Source organism: Phycodurus eques, chromosome 20, assembly GCF_024500275.1.
Source record: "Phycodurus eques isolate BA_2022a chromosome 20, UOR_Pequ_1.1, whole genome shotgun sequence".
NCBI lineage: Eukaryota > Metazoa > Chordata > Actinopteri > Syngnathiformes > Syngnathidae > Phycodurus > Phycodurus eques.
The window spans coordinates 12,368,899-12,381,012 of NC_084544.1; the positions used below are offsets into that span (position 1 = coordinate 12,368,899).

Consider the following 12,114-nt stretch of genomic DNA (forward strand, 5'->3'; position numbering starts at 1 on the left):
CTCACACACAGTTCTGACCTGTTGAGAAATAAAAATATGAATGGCTGCAGAATTGTGAAGATGTTTGTGATAGTTTAACAAAATTTCTGCACACCTTATTTGAGGTGAGCATATACAATGGTTACATATCCTGTGTCCTCCATGCATGGTATTTTTTGTCAATTTGCTGTATCCGCTATTGCTGCTGAAACGATGCAAATATTCCCATTGTGGGACTAATAAAGGTTATCTTTAACAGTTACTTGCTTACCTTAATCAAGCCCATAGCAATCTTTATATGTGTGTTCCATTACTGATATTGAAAAAAATGTTTAACTGTGAGACACAATTTTGGGGTTTGTACTGGGTGAAGTCCCAGTTGCACTGAACAGAAGAACTGGGTTCTGTCCAGTACAGTACATATTTTTTATTTTTTTTTGTATTTCCACTGTCAAAGTTGTTTTGGCTACCAAAGCATGAACCATGCATGACTGGGGTCTTTGTGATGAATGGGAACTAATATTGTGGGCACTTTCATCTAACATCAGTGACCTCTGACCTCACAGATGCTGGACGGATGGGAGAATACTCCCACAGACATACTTCAAATTCTTGTAGAATGTTTTCCCTGGAGAATAGAATCTGTGCAAGCTGCAAAAGAGAGGCCAGCTCATATTTCCCCCCTTATTTCCTGTAGTTGCATGGTGGTATCCCAATGAAGGTTTATGTCATAAAAACTGGGGGATTTATTATACTGTATTCCTTCTTGTGGCACAATTACTGGTAACCATTGTAGAAGCATGATTTCCGTTAAACACTCGGGAGCAATGTCCATAATTGTATTTGGATGTGTGCGAGACTGAGAATCCGAATTAGCACTCTTTCCAGATTTTAAACGGGGGGGGGGGGGGGGGGGGGGGGCTATTGTATTACAACAAATTGTAAATTTCCACCTAGTCAACAACTTAAGTGTATCATTTACATCCTGAGGCATATTTTTCACACACGCTCATCACACCCCGAAGTGTGTCGTTCTCCCAGAGTTCAACTTATGTGGTAACTGTGGTGTTAATGATTGTCTGCCAACATTAGCCAACATGACCTTATCAAGGCCATATGTGTCACACAGTCACTCCTTATCAGTCTGTTATTGCGTGGATGGATGTTCACAAATATGTGTTAAACTCCCATTGGTGCAGAGAGGAAAATCCTTGACTGCAGAACATACTACTATTGCACAGCTGCTCTGTTTTGGCTGATGGAATACAGGCGGCCACCCACGACAGTTTGCATGTGTTTACATCTTCCTCCCCTCAGCCGTAGCGACGTTTATTAGTCTGGGGAAATTCATACGTTTTATTCAACATCATAATGGGCAGGTTTTTATGCTGAATTACAGTAGCTCCATGAGCCTGCATGTGATACCAATTGTACGACATTAGACTGTGTGTATGATCCCTCACTGAAACTCAGTTTTCTTTTTTCTTGGAGCATTTATTTCAGATTGACCAGCTACAGTACCTCATAATTTCTCATCTTCCCATCAATCCCCCTTTACCTTGAACTGAGAGTTTGATAGACATTGGTGGACAACAATTATGTAACAGGAAAGGAAGGTGCATCATGGTTTGAAAATGCTGAATGGCTCTCATGGTCATGCGGTGACCTGATGGAAGAACATTTGTGGCAGCAATTTAGCACATGGGTGCTTCCGCTGTAGGGGTTATTGTATCTGTCACGCACGGCTGCGACCGTGCCGGCCCCTTCTTGTGTTTTCAGGCTGACCGGCTCCGCCGTAAACTCACTTGTTTCCAACAATAGAGCACAAAATGAGACACAGCAGGGTCGGGAGGCAGACGCAGTGTTGGAGACAAGGGGAGATTGTGGAAAGGAGAAATTAAGAGGGTGACAAAGTGAGTCGAGGCCAGAGAGTAGTGAACTGAGTGTTGGGCTCACAAAACTGCATAGCTGTGGACCAATGTACCAAACTGTGGGTATACAGTAGCTGTGACCCAAACATCAACAGTTGAGTTAAGGGACAATGGGAGAATGTGTGCCCCTCGGCGGCAGATAGTATCAAGCTGGAGGAGGTCGGGCCACAGCAGGTCTATGAGCACAAGATAAACAGCGCATATGCATTAGTGAACCTTCCAAGACCACAGAGACTCGTTCCGCTCCTGAGCAGAACATAGAAACAGGCGGGCCCTGTCTGGGCATTTAAATATTTATGTACTGTACACTGTACACGTGTGTTAGTGTTTGCTTAAAGCCACAGCATAGCACAGGCAAACAGCTGCTGTAGCCAATGTGGTCAGCACTAACCACTGTTTGTGTCCAAACCTCATTCTATGCCAGAATTTCTGTCCCTGAACATTTTTATTTTTTTAATTAATGAAGGATTTTACTTAACTGGAAAAGAGTTGGTGTAATAAGCACAACACCAATTCAATCTGCAAACAAGATGCTTCTCGAGTGGCAATCAAGCATAAGAAGTCCCACAATAAAGAGATGGCCGAAATCATTGAATTGAGAACCCAGCTGTTTCATCTTAAAACGTCCCTCATGCATCATAGCCTCTTTATTTTCTTTTAACATTTCCTGAGGGGATTAGTAAAGAGGGCACACGCTGTACATTTGTGTACTTTCCCACAGAATCCAAGGATTGACCGGAAGGTTTCATAGTTTTGGTTTAACAGTATGTGACTAAACAACAGCAATTTAATCTGCAGCATGTTATAAAGTAAAAGGTCATCATTTATTTCTTATTTATATTTGGCCATTGTAAGTGACAATGGGATGCAGATCCAGAACCTAATCTGGAATTTGGTACTTCTGATCAAAATGAAGATGAATGCTTTCAAATATTCTGGTTTTAATAGTTTATTTTTTTAACCAGGATAAATAATTTGTATTCCTTTGCTTCATTAAAGATAAGATGACAGTCTTTTTCTATTTATAATACTAGAAAATAAGCATGCTTTGTTGTTTTAACTGCCCTAATCAGCAGACTAGAGCTGCTTTTAAGGCTTTTATCCCTCAATCAACAAGATCCCCGGGAGACATGCGCGAATAGCATGGGTGAACCAGTGCCAGGGAAAAATTTGTTTGAGGGGAAAACCGAGGTGTGGACTTTGGCCTTATTGTTCACCATTTCAAAGGATGTCCGCTGAGAAAGGAAATGAAGGGTGTGGAGGGATGGTGTGACCAGACAGCCAGAGTGCAGAATTGCCTGGTAGAGGCGGGACCTGCCACATCAAGAGCCCGACCCTGAGACCAAGTCAAAGCTCTCTCATAATAATTAGTTATGCATGTCACTAGCATTGTTCGGAATCTGTCTTGTCACATCTCTGGTACAGTGCTGGCAGCAAAATACCCCTGGAACTACAGACAAGTGTTATTCCTCCACATCCCCTCCGTCTCATTGAGTGAAGCTGGCAGCTTCCAAGAGAGAAAGGAATTGAAAAAGGAGAATGTGTGGTGGACCCCCTGCCCTCCAATCCCTCCAACTAATTTTCCCCCTGCAAACACAATCCCTTTTGCCTTAGTAACCTCCTGGCTTTTCCCAGTGCCAACCCCTTTCGTTGGCCCATCACTCACTGCTCCGGAAAATCCGAATCTCTTCAGTCAGGGATCAAAGCTCAAAGCTCAGCCCAGCCACCGTGTGAGAAGTCACATTCTTTGGCTGATCTGCAGAGACCTGCCATGCAGCTTGACAGCAGAAAAATGCTGCAGCTGTTTATCCAGGACAAAATACATATAATTTTGTCTTTTTAACCCAATTTGCTTTCCCCCCTCTTGGGTTTTCTCTGATACCATTATTCATGCATACATAGACCGAAGATATGTCGATGCTGGATTGGGTGTATTAGACCGGTATGGGATTACCTCGAATAGGATCACTCAGAATGAACTGAACCTACCTTGACCTTACCTTGAGGAAATGGAACAGGGCTCAAGACTGCGACTGACTACGACTTAAATTTTTTCAGCTTGTACGATTAAAAATGTCGTCTTGTCGCATATATGCGCAGGTGCATGTTTTAATGGTTGAAAGTTGCCTTTTTTCCACTGCAGTCTCCTTCTGCGAGAGAGAGAAAGCGAGAGAGAGAGAGAGAGAGAGAGAGAGAGAGAGTCTCAATGTCGTCGTCATTGTTATGAATTGAGTAGATTACAATAAACTAGAGGGAAGGAAAAACAATCCAAATTCATATTGAAACCCTTCTAAGCAAATTTGTAAGGACCCCTGTTATGTCTTGTTAAAGGCTTTTCTGCTTCAGAGGTATTGAGCAAGACACCAATGAAAGTTATCTCAACTTTTGATAAGTTTTCCATCATCTGTTTGCCAACAATCTACTAAAAATAGACATTGTGCCATTTTCCTCTTGATGACTCAGTGTTTCCATCAAACTGTTGCGGGACTTTCAAGAAAACTTCAAAATGTCAGGAGAAGGTAAAATGAAAAATCCGGTATGCTCCTGCAGTTGTCTATAAAAAAATGAACTGGTGTCCTGAATAATAAATTTTTTTTTTCAAAAACATAATTTTTTTTAACTCCCTGGAACAATTGGATGGTGGGGGAAAGCCCAAAATGTTTTGTACAAAGAGAAAAATGTGAGAAGGGTTTCTAACAGAAAGACAAAGCTTTGGTAAATGGCTATGGATGGAAGATTGAGATATGCACGCATTCAGAAGTTTAACATTATAGCTGCATGAATCTTCTGCCTCCATCTGTTTAAAGCTTCATTTGAAAAAATCTATTTGTTAAAGGGCTATCAAGTTCAGTTATGGATTGAGCTGCAACAACCACGGACTCAGTATAATTCACTCAGTGTCTTTGTCAAGATAAGTGTGTCTGATGAAGAATGTTTTGCATTATATGGCGTTCATAAACAGGTTGTGGGTGTTTCCTTTTGCTGAGCAGACAGTTTTATAATAGCATAAATTGTTAGTATCCAAGTTTTAAATTGAAATACAGTATATCACGTTTGCTCACTTTGCTTCCATATGTCCAGGATCTTATTTTTCCTCATTTAACTTAAGTTTGGCATACAGAAATCGATCTGTACAGAACAATCTACTTGCTAACTGAATGACTCAGAGGGAGAGGGAGGGAGGGAGGGAGAGAGGGAGGGAGAAAGTGAGAGTGCAAGAGAAAGTAAAGTGAGATGAGAGAACAGGAAGACGGAAAGCAGTAGCGAAGGAGAAAAGGAAGCAAAGCAAATCCAATCTGAAGCATCATATTGCATTCAGTACTCATTAGTCTCCTGGTAAACAAATCAGCCAGACTTTTCCTAATCGAAAAAAGAGAAACAAAGACAGTCTCCTTAGCTCCCTGTGATGTGAAGTTTCTTATCCTTTTACTGGGCCTCTGGAATGAGATTTTCCATTTTAATCAAGTGAACCAACAGGGAAGTACTGAGTCACCGAAAATGTACTATCTATCGAATAGATGCAGCAGCAGAAATATTTTAAACTAGACATGCCGTGACTAATGTTGGTTAATGACTCATTTCATTATATGCAAGATGGAAATAAAAAAGGTAAATTGTTGCATCTCGTTTAGAAGATTGATGTTATTCGACCGTGCACCACAATTATTTATTAACTAGCAAAATTGTGATTGTGGTTCATTTGGAATTTGACAAAAAAAATGCCTCAACACCACTTCCGTGAAGCGTAGTTTTTAGACCTCGTGCAAATTTCCTTAAGCATGACATACAGTAAGTAGCATTAAGAAAACAGCTAAAGGTGCAGTCTATGCCAATTACTTAAATGGCCTGAAAAACGACTGACACTGAATGTTCTACGTGGGTAGAGAATTTATTGGATCAGCTTGGGATAGAATGTGGAATGTTCTTGCATCTTTGTGTTTTTACATCTTTTTTTCATGCTCCCTAAATGAATGATTGTGCAAATAGACATTTTATAAATGCTTGTTTTTGTATTTGCTGCACGAGTGCTTGGACAATTAACCCATATGGTACATGAGGCAGACGATTCGTGCCTTCTTAGAAATAGCAGAACACAAGCAGGTCTGTCTTCTGGGAGGTGGGTCGGAGAGCGTTCCCACAGAGCCTCATTAGGCAATGTACTTGTGAGGAGAAAGAGGCAACGAAGGCAGGTGGTGGTGGAGGTGGGTTAGTACAGTATGTGTCGATATGTAGCTGAGAAAGAACCGGAAGCTGGGAACTTTCTCGGGGATAATAAAATGATGAGGATCCACTGCGGTCTTGTGAACTGAAAACGTTTTAAGTCTTGTGGGACAATGTGAGAGAAGACAAATGGCAAAAAGTAGACCCGTGGGCCTTTTACACTTTGCTTGGTACATGCTTGACATTCTCTGTAATGCTAATGAAAGTCGCAGTCCATCATGGCCTCAGTCACATTTAGTTACCACTCTACTGGTCTCAATTCTGAACCCATCATCATCAATTATTTCTTGATTCTACAAGAAAATCCCAACTGGTTCAAATCATTTTTCAAAGCCAAATCAGAGCTATTTCACAATTTTGCTCACTATATGTCAGTGCTTGCAGGGACGTCGCACTGATTTTCTGTTTCCCTTTTATAATACCTCTGCAGTTTCAGTCATCCACAACCTGCTGTCCGTTTAGTTTTTTGTTGTATACAGGCATGAGGGCTCATTCTGCTCTGTGGGATAGTCCCTGTTGCCTGTGCTCACTGCTATATTTCAGAAACATACATACATCAGGGCAGCACACTTTAAAAGGACAGAGAAGATAAAAACTGTAGTGGTGAGTATACATTATAGAGTTGTGGTGTTATGATGATAATGCCCGTTGTTCATGTGTCTTATGGAACCGCACATGGTTGGGTGTTGATTTGCTCGGAAATCACGCTGGTGTTCATGCCGTTTTTGTTCACAAGTGTTGTTAGTAAAAATGTTTTCAGGCTTATAATTAGTGAGAGCTGAGCCCTACTAATTTGGCATAATCAAACTCCAGGCTCTTCAAGTTCACATGGGTTGTGTGGAATGTTCTGTTAATCCAAAGTTTCTGTTGGCCTGCTGAACTGTCCTTCTGACTGAGGTGCTGGGTTCATTGGCAACAGTCGGATGAGTCACAGGTTTTAATATTTTTAGTTTGCCTTATATGTAAGTACAAGTCTGTGTGCTTGGCAGTGTGCCTCTCTTTCTCAACTTTACAGTACATTGCGGGCACTGAAAAATATGTTTCTTTCTACTGAAGTGACATTTTCCTCCAATCGGTATTGTGGAAGAGTGTTTAGTAGGAGTGGAGTCTTATCACACACAAATCCGATCACATATCAGTCACATCAATAATAAAGGAGTCGCACTCTTCAGCCTTCTGCATGCGGGTTTGCCTCGCAGAAAGCTGAGGCACTCAGGACTTAAACGTATACATTGTGCAAAGTACGTAGGGAAAGGCGACAAGACGCGAGCACGCGATTGAGACTTGCGTCTCAATCTTTTCAGAATTTTTTTTGTCCCCCAAAGTTTTAATATAAGTGATTGTTATTCACTCAGTTTGTTATACATTCGCAGTGGTTCTGTTTATGTGCGCCAACAGTCTGTCACTGCAGTGTTCAAGTTCCACTCACATTATTTTGCCAACATTACAGGATTTAATAATGGATTAATCAAATCTGCATGTGAATGCATCTCATAAATCTGATAAATTAAGAAATTTATGATTTCTTCCCTTCCAAGTGGTTAGCTCTGTCCCTGGTTTGATTCGAGCATGGACTGCTTTGCTTTGGGTTCTGGGTGCTCTGGTATCCTCCCACAACTCAAAAAATGTAGTCATTTTTCAGTCTGCTTCGTTGACCAAGGTGCGGAAACAATATCTGGATTTGGTCCCTACGTGCGACAAGTGCCACCCCACAGTACAATTCAGTTCACCACTATACTTTGTACTAAACAGTGACTGACCAATGAATTAAATGATTAAAATAGATGTGACATAATACAGTCTTCTGGTTGTGACATATCTCAGTGTTCCAGTTTTATATTCAAGTATTAACACCATAGGACAGAAATGTCTCCTTCCATTGTATACAAGTGAATTGTCGAACTTCTGCAAGCGGTACCTTGATGAAAGGCGAATGAAAAGGCAGGTATAGGTTTGATATTATGGGACCCTACACAATGGGCCATATTGATTGGTAGAAATTGGTCTACAGTGGTTAATTTGGCCAATGTAAATGCAAAAAGCTGCATTGTCTACTGAACTGAACTCTCATAGAGACAACTGCAGATTCATACATTAGCTTCAGGTCATTTGTAGATGGTCACAGCAGAACAATACATACTTTTTTTTGCCCGAAGGAGGAAGACAAAAACCTGAGTGGATGAAAGCAGCTGAAACAAAAACAGGTGACAGCTGATGAAACTACTTTTGCCTCCCCCCCCCCAGCTAACTTGTATGCCAAAAACTGTGAGCGAAGTGAAGCAGAGAATACATCCTGTTGTCAGAAAATTTACCGTTGGCTCAATTTGATCACATCATTCCTTCATTTTCCCAGTGTAGGAAGTTTCAATTCTTTTCTTGGTGATTTTTCTTTGGGCTGTTTAAAATAGGTCAACTCTATTTTATGTCAGTCAGTCAACTAAAACAGGCCTTAGCTGTCATCTTGAATATTAAACCTCAAACCTTCAAGATAACCAAAGAGCTTTAACGTCCTTCTCCTCAGTCCCCTTGTGATAATGCAACTTATGGAGCAACAACTTCATCATCCCCCAACCTCTCGGCGTTACCGCGGTGCATCTAACAGAAATGTAGTGCCAGGTTCAACTGATTTTTGCTGGTTGGTGTAAGACTTGGTTCCAAAATCTAACAGGTTTGTGTGAAAACAAATTGTTTTATTTAACTTAACTGATATGTATGAAACCATGCCTTCCAACAGATTTTCAAATAGAAATACTATGAGTAATACTCTTTAAGAAATTATGTAAAAAAATAAACTAACTAAATAAATCCAGAATGCCATTTGCACTTTGTGACAGTCGTAATCCCAATGGCTAATTTAATTAAATGGCTATTATATTGGAAGCACATTTCTAGTAAGAAATTAAGAAGGCTTCCTCACTGACTATGACTCAGAAATAAGACTCCAATGCACACGCAATTGCGAGATCCCTATGGATCCAAAAATGTAATGGAAAGCTGTCAAAAATTGTGAATAATACATGTGGACACAGGCAATGACACAGGAAACGTGCAAAGAATTGGTGGATATATATTAAAGAAACAGCGGCACGGTGGAGGTCTGGTTAGAGCGTCTGCCTCACAGTTCTGAGGACCAGGGTTCAATCCCCGGCCCCGCCTGTGTGGAGTTTGCATGTTCTCCCCGTGCCTGCGTGGGTTTTCTCCGGGCACTCAGATTTCCTCCCACATCCCAAAAACATGTATGGTAGGTTAATTGAAAACTCTAAATTGCCCGTATGTGTGAATGTGAGTGCAAATGGTTGTTTGTTTATATGTGCCCAGTTCAGGGTGTACCCCGCCTCCTGCCCGATGATACCTGGGATAGGCGCCAGCGCTCCCGTGACCCTTGTGAGGATAAGCGGCTCAGATAATGGATGGATGGATGGATATATTAAAGAAAGGACTCAGGATGGAGAGATTTCCTTACAAGCCAAGCCCTGTGAATGCTTTTGTACCGGTTCAAAGAAAGACTACTGATAAACTGTCTCCTCAAGAAATTATTAGTATCCCATTACCATACCATGTCAGTGAACCTTGTTTTGCTCTGCACACCAAACAGCAGAATGTGTTCAACAAAAAACAAATGCAAACTTGCTCAGTTCTCTCATGTTACATGGTTTATTTAAAAAATAATAATAATAGAAAATGCCAGTGTAATTTATACCATTGCTAACCTGATCTATTAAAATATGTTTCCAAGTCTGCAAAGCATGTGGACAAAATGATAAACCACTACAAATGTGTTTTACAGTGTGTGTACAGATTTATGACTAATAGCAAAGAGTAGCAATTTGCTATAGTAACTGTGATCGATAAGATTGGAGGCAAAACTTAACATCATCAATCCTAATGTGTGTCATATACTCAATCAAAAGAGCTAAAAAACAAGCGGAAGCTTTTATACAGTTATCTGCATCAGGGACAGCACACCTGTGATGCACAAGGACACTCACTGCCTCTCAAAACTGTTTTGGAAGGAAAACTTCCTAAATCAACAAATAGTTTCACAGGCCCTTGAAATTTCCCCATTTGAAGGCCTCCGCTCACTTCTGTCAAGGGCACATTGAGCTTTTCCTGAACTCTATTCAGTAGTGATCGGTAAAGCATTACCTGTTATGGTTTGCAATGCTCTTGACTCAAGCTACCAGTTGAAGGAAATATAACATGAAATGAGCATCATGTGTGGCCTTTAAAACACCTTTTTCGATATTATAAATTAAATCAACCATACTTTGAGCATTACAGCCCTCGTTCAGGCCTCCTTTAATTCCCTGCGTGCTTTTTCCCTACGTGTCTGTGGTCTGACCTTGTCTGAAATCCTGTGGGCCATTGTCAGTCTAATCTCGGCCAGCTTTATTTGGGTGAGCATGTGTATAGCCTCCGTCAAGGCTTAAGTTGACTTAATGCTGCTGAGAGCCATGCCACTTGGCTGCCTTTGATCCGCTGTGAGAGCGGCTGCACAGTTGAGACACCCAAAGACCCCGTCGTCATACAGGGTGGAAGTCTCAGTCTCTGCTTTCCTTCTTTTTAGTAATCACTCTCTGCGGCAGTGCACGCCAAAGCTCGGGTGATTCTCGGTTTTATTTTGTTTCCGTTTTCTGACTTTTTGTGCGATGATGTAACCACACAAAACCTCTCACTTGTTAATACCATGTCTCAGTGTCTGAGTGCGCTGAGCCACCTCGGGTAACGCTGTGTGGTTGGACAGTTTTCATGACATAAGCAGACTGACGGGGAGATCTATAATTTCCCCCCACTGGCATTTTTATTATTATTTTTTTTTTAACTTCCTCTGTTTCCAAATCTGTTGGATCCGGGGTGTTGAGGGAATGCCCTGTTTTCTATGCTTGGGCTCCTTTATTTTCCAGCTATAATGCTGCTTTTCTGCCTTTTAAAAAAATATATATATTTTTTTTAGATAATTTCTAATCAGCCTGACCAATGATGCTTTCCCAATAGAGAACATACATACTGTACACCTATCATCGTCCATTCACTCCGCCTGCTGCCAGTACTTACTAAGTCATACGTCACAGCCAAGGGTTTACACTCCCTGTGTGGGTCTCTAATGGAAGTAGCAGAGCTGGAGTTAAGAAAGTAACCCTTGCCATCATCTCAAATTACCCTCAACTGCCAACACTGGAGCACACTTTCTCTATATTTATCTGCATTCGTGTCTGGTTGCCTTTCACACACAAATGTTTTTTCACTTTATACTGCATATCTTGCTGACTGTATTAGATTTTTCCCCTAGCCTGACTTTATTTTAAATGTTAACTCTTACCATGTTAAGCAAGAGTAAGGAATAATTCATGGTTAATGTAAATCTCGTCACTGTCCAATGACTGCAGTGTATGTCCTATTTGTTTTTCCTTTTCTTTTCACTACCACTACTTGATGTAGCAAAGCATTCCATGACAAATTTCTGTCATTAGACTTAGCACCAGAAATGTATAATTTCACTGCCACCACTGTATATAGTGTTTACTGTTAGAATTAAGCCATAAATTTGAAATGTTTAAGTGTATACTGTGTGTGTTTAATTTTAGCCACCTGGACTCTGTTTAAATATACCTGCATTGTCACAAGTTGACATAAAAATTCTGGAAAAACCTTCTACCTATGTATAATGCATTTTTACAATGCATGATTTTGTTTCTACCCATATGATCAAAACATTAAGTATTATCGGTATTTTGTTAGCTTTTTTCAAAGAATTATTTTGAAGTTAAGCACTTTATTTGAACACGTAATTTTTTAAAATTTTATTTACTTGCTCTTATTTTGAAATTCTCATCCATCCATCCATTTTCTGTACCGCTCCATCCCTACTTTTATTTAGTACATTAGAAAACACATAGTTGTGCTCCTATGTTTCATTACCCAGGCAGAATTTGTAAGATGGGTACAATTCTTTAAAGAAAATTTGAAGGACCAGTCAAAACAC

At 40.5% G+C, this 12,114-nt stretch overlaps 1 protein-coding gene across 1 annotated transcript in view; it reads left to right on the forward strand.

Moving 5' to 3' along the window:
* LOC133395353 (exostosin-1b) overlaps nt 1-12,114 on the forward strand; it is a 106,798-nt gene that overhangs the window by 18,341 nt on the left and 76,343 nt on the right. The gene's annotated exons all lie outside the window — the stretch shown is intronic.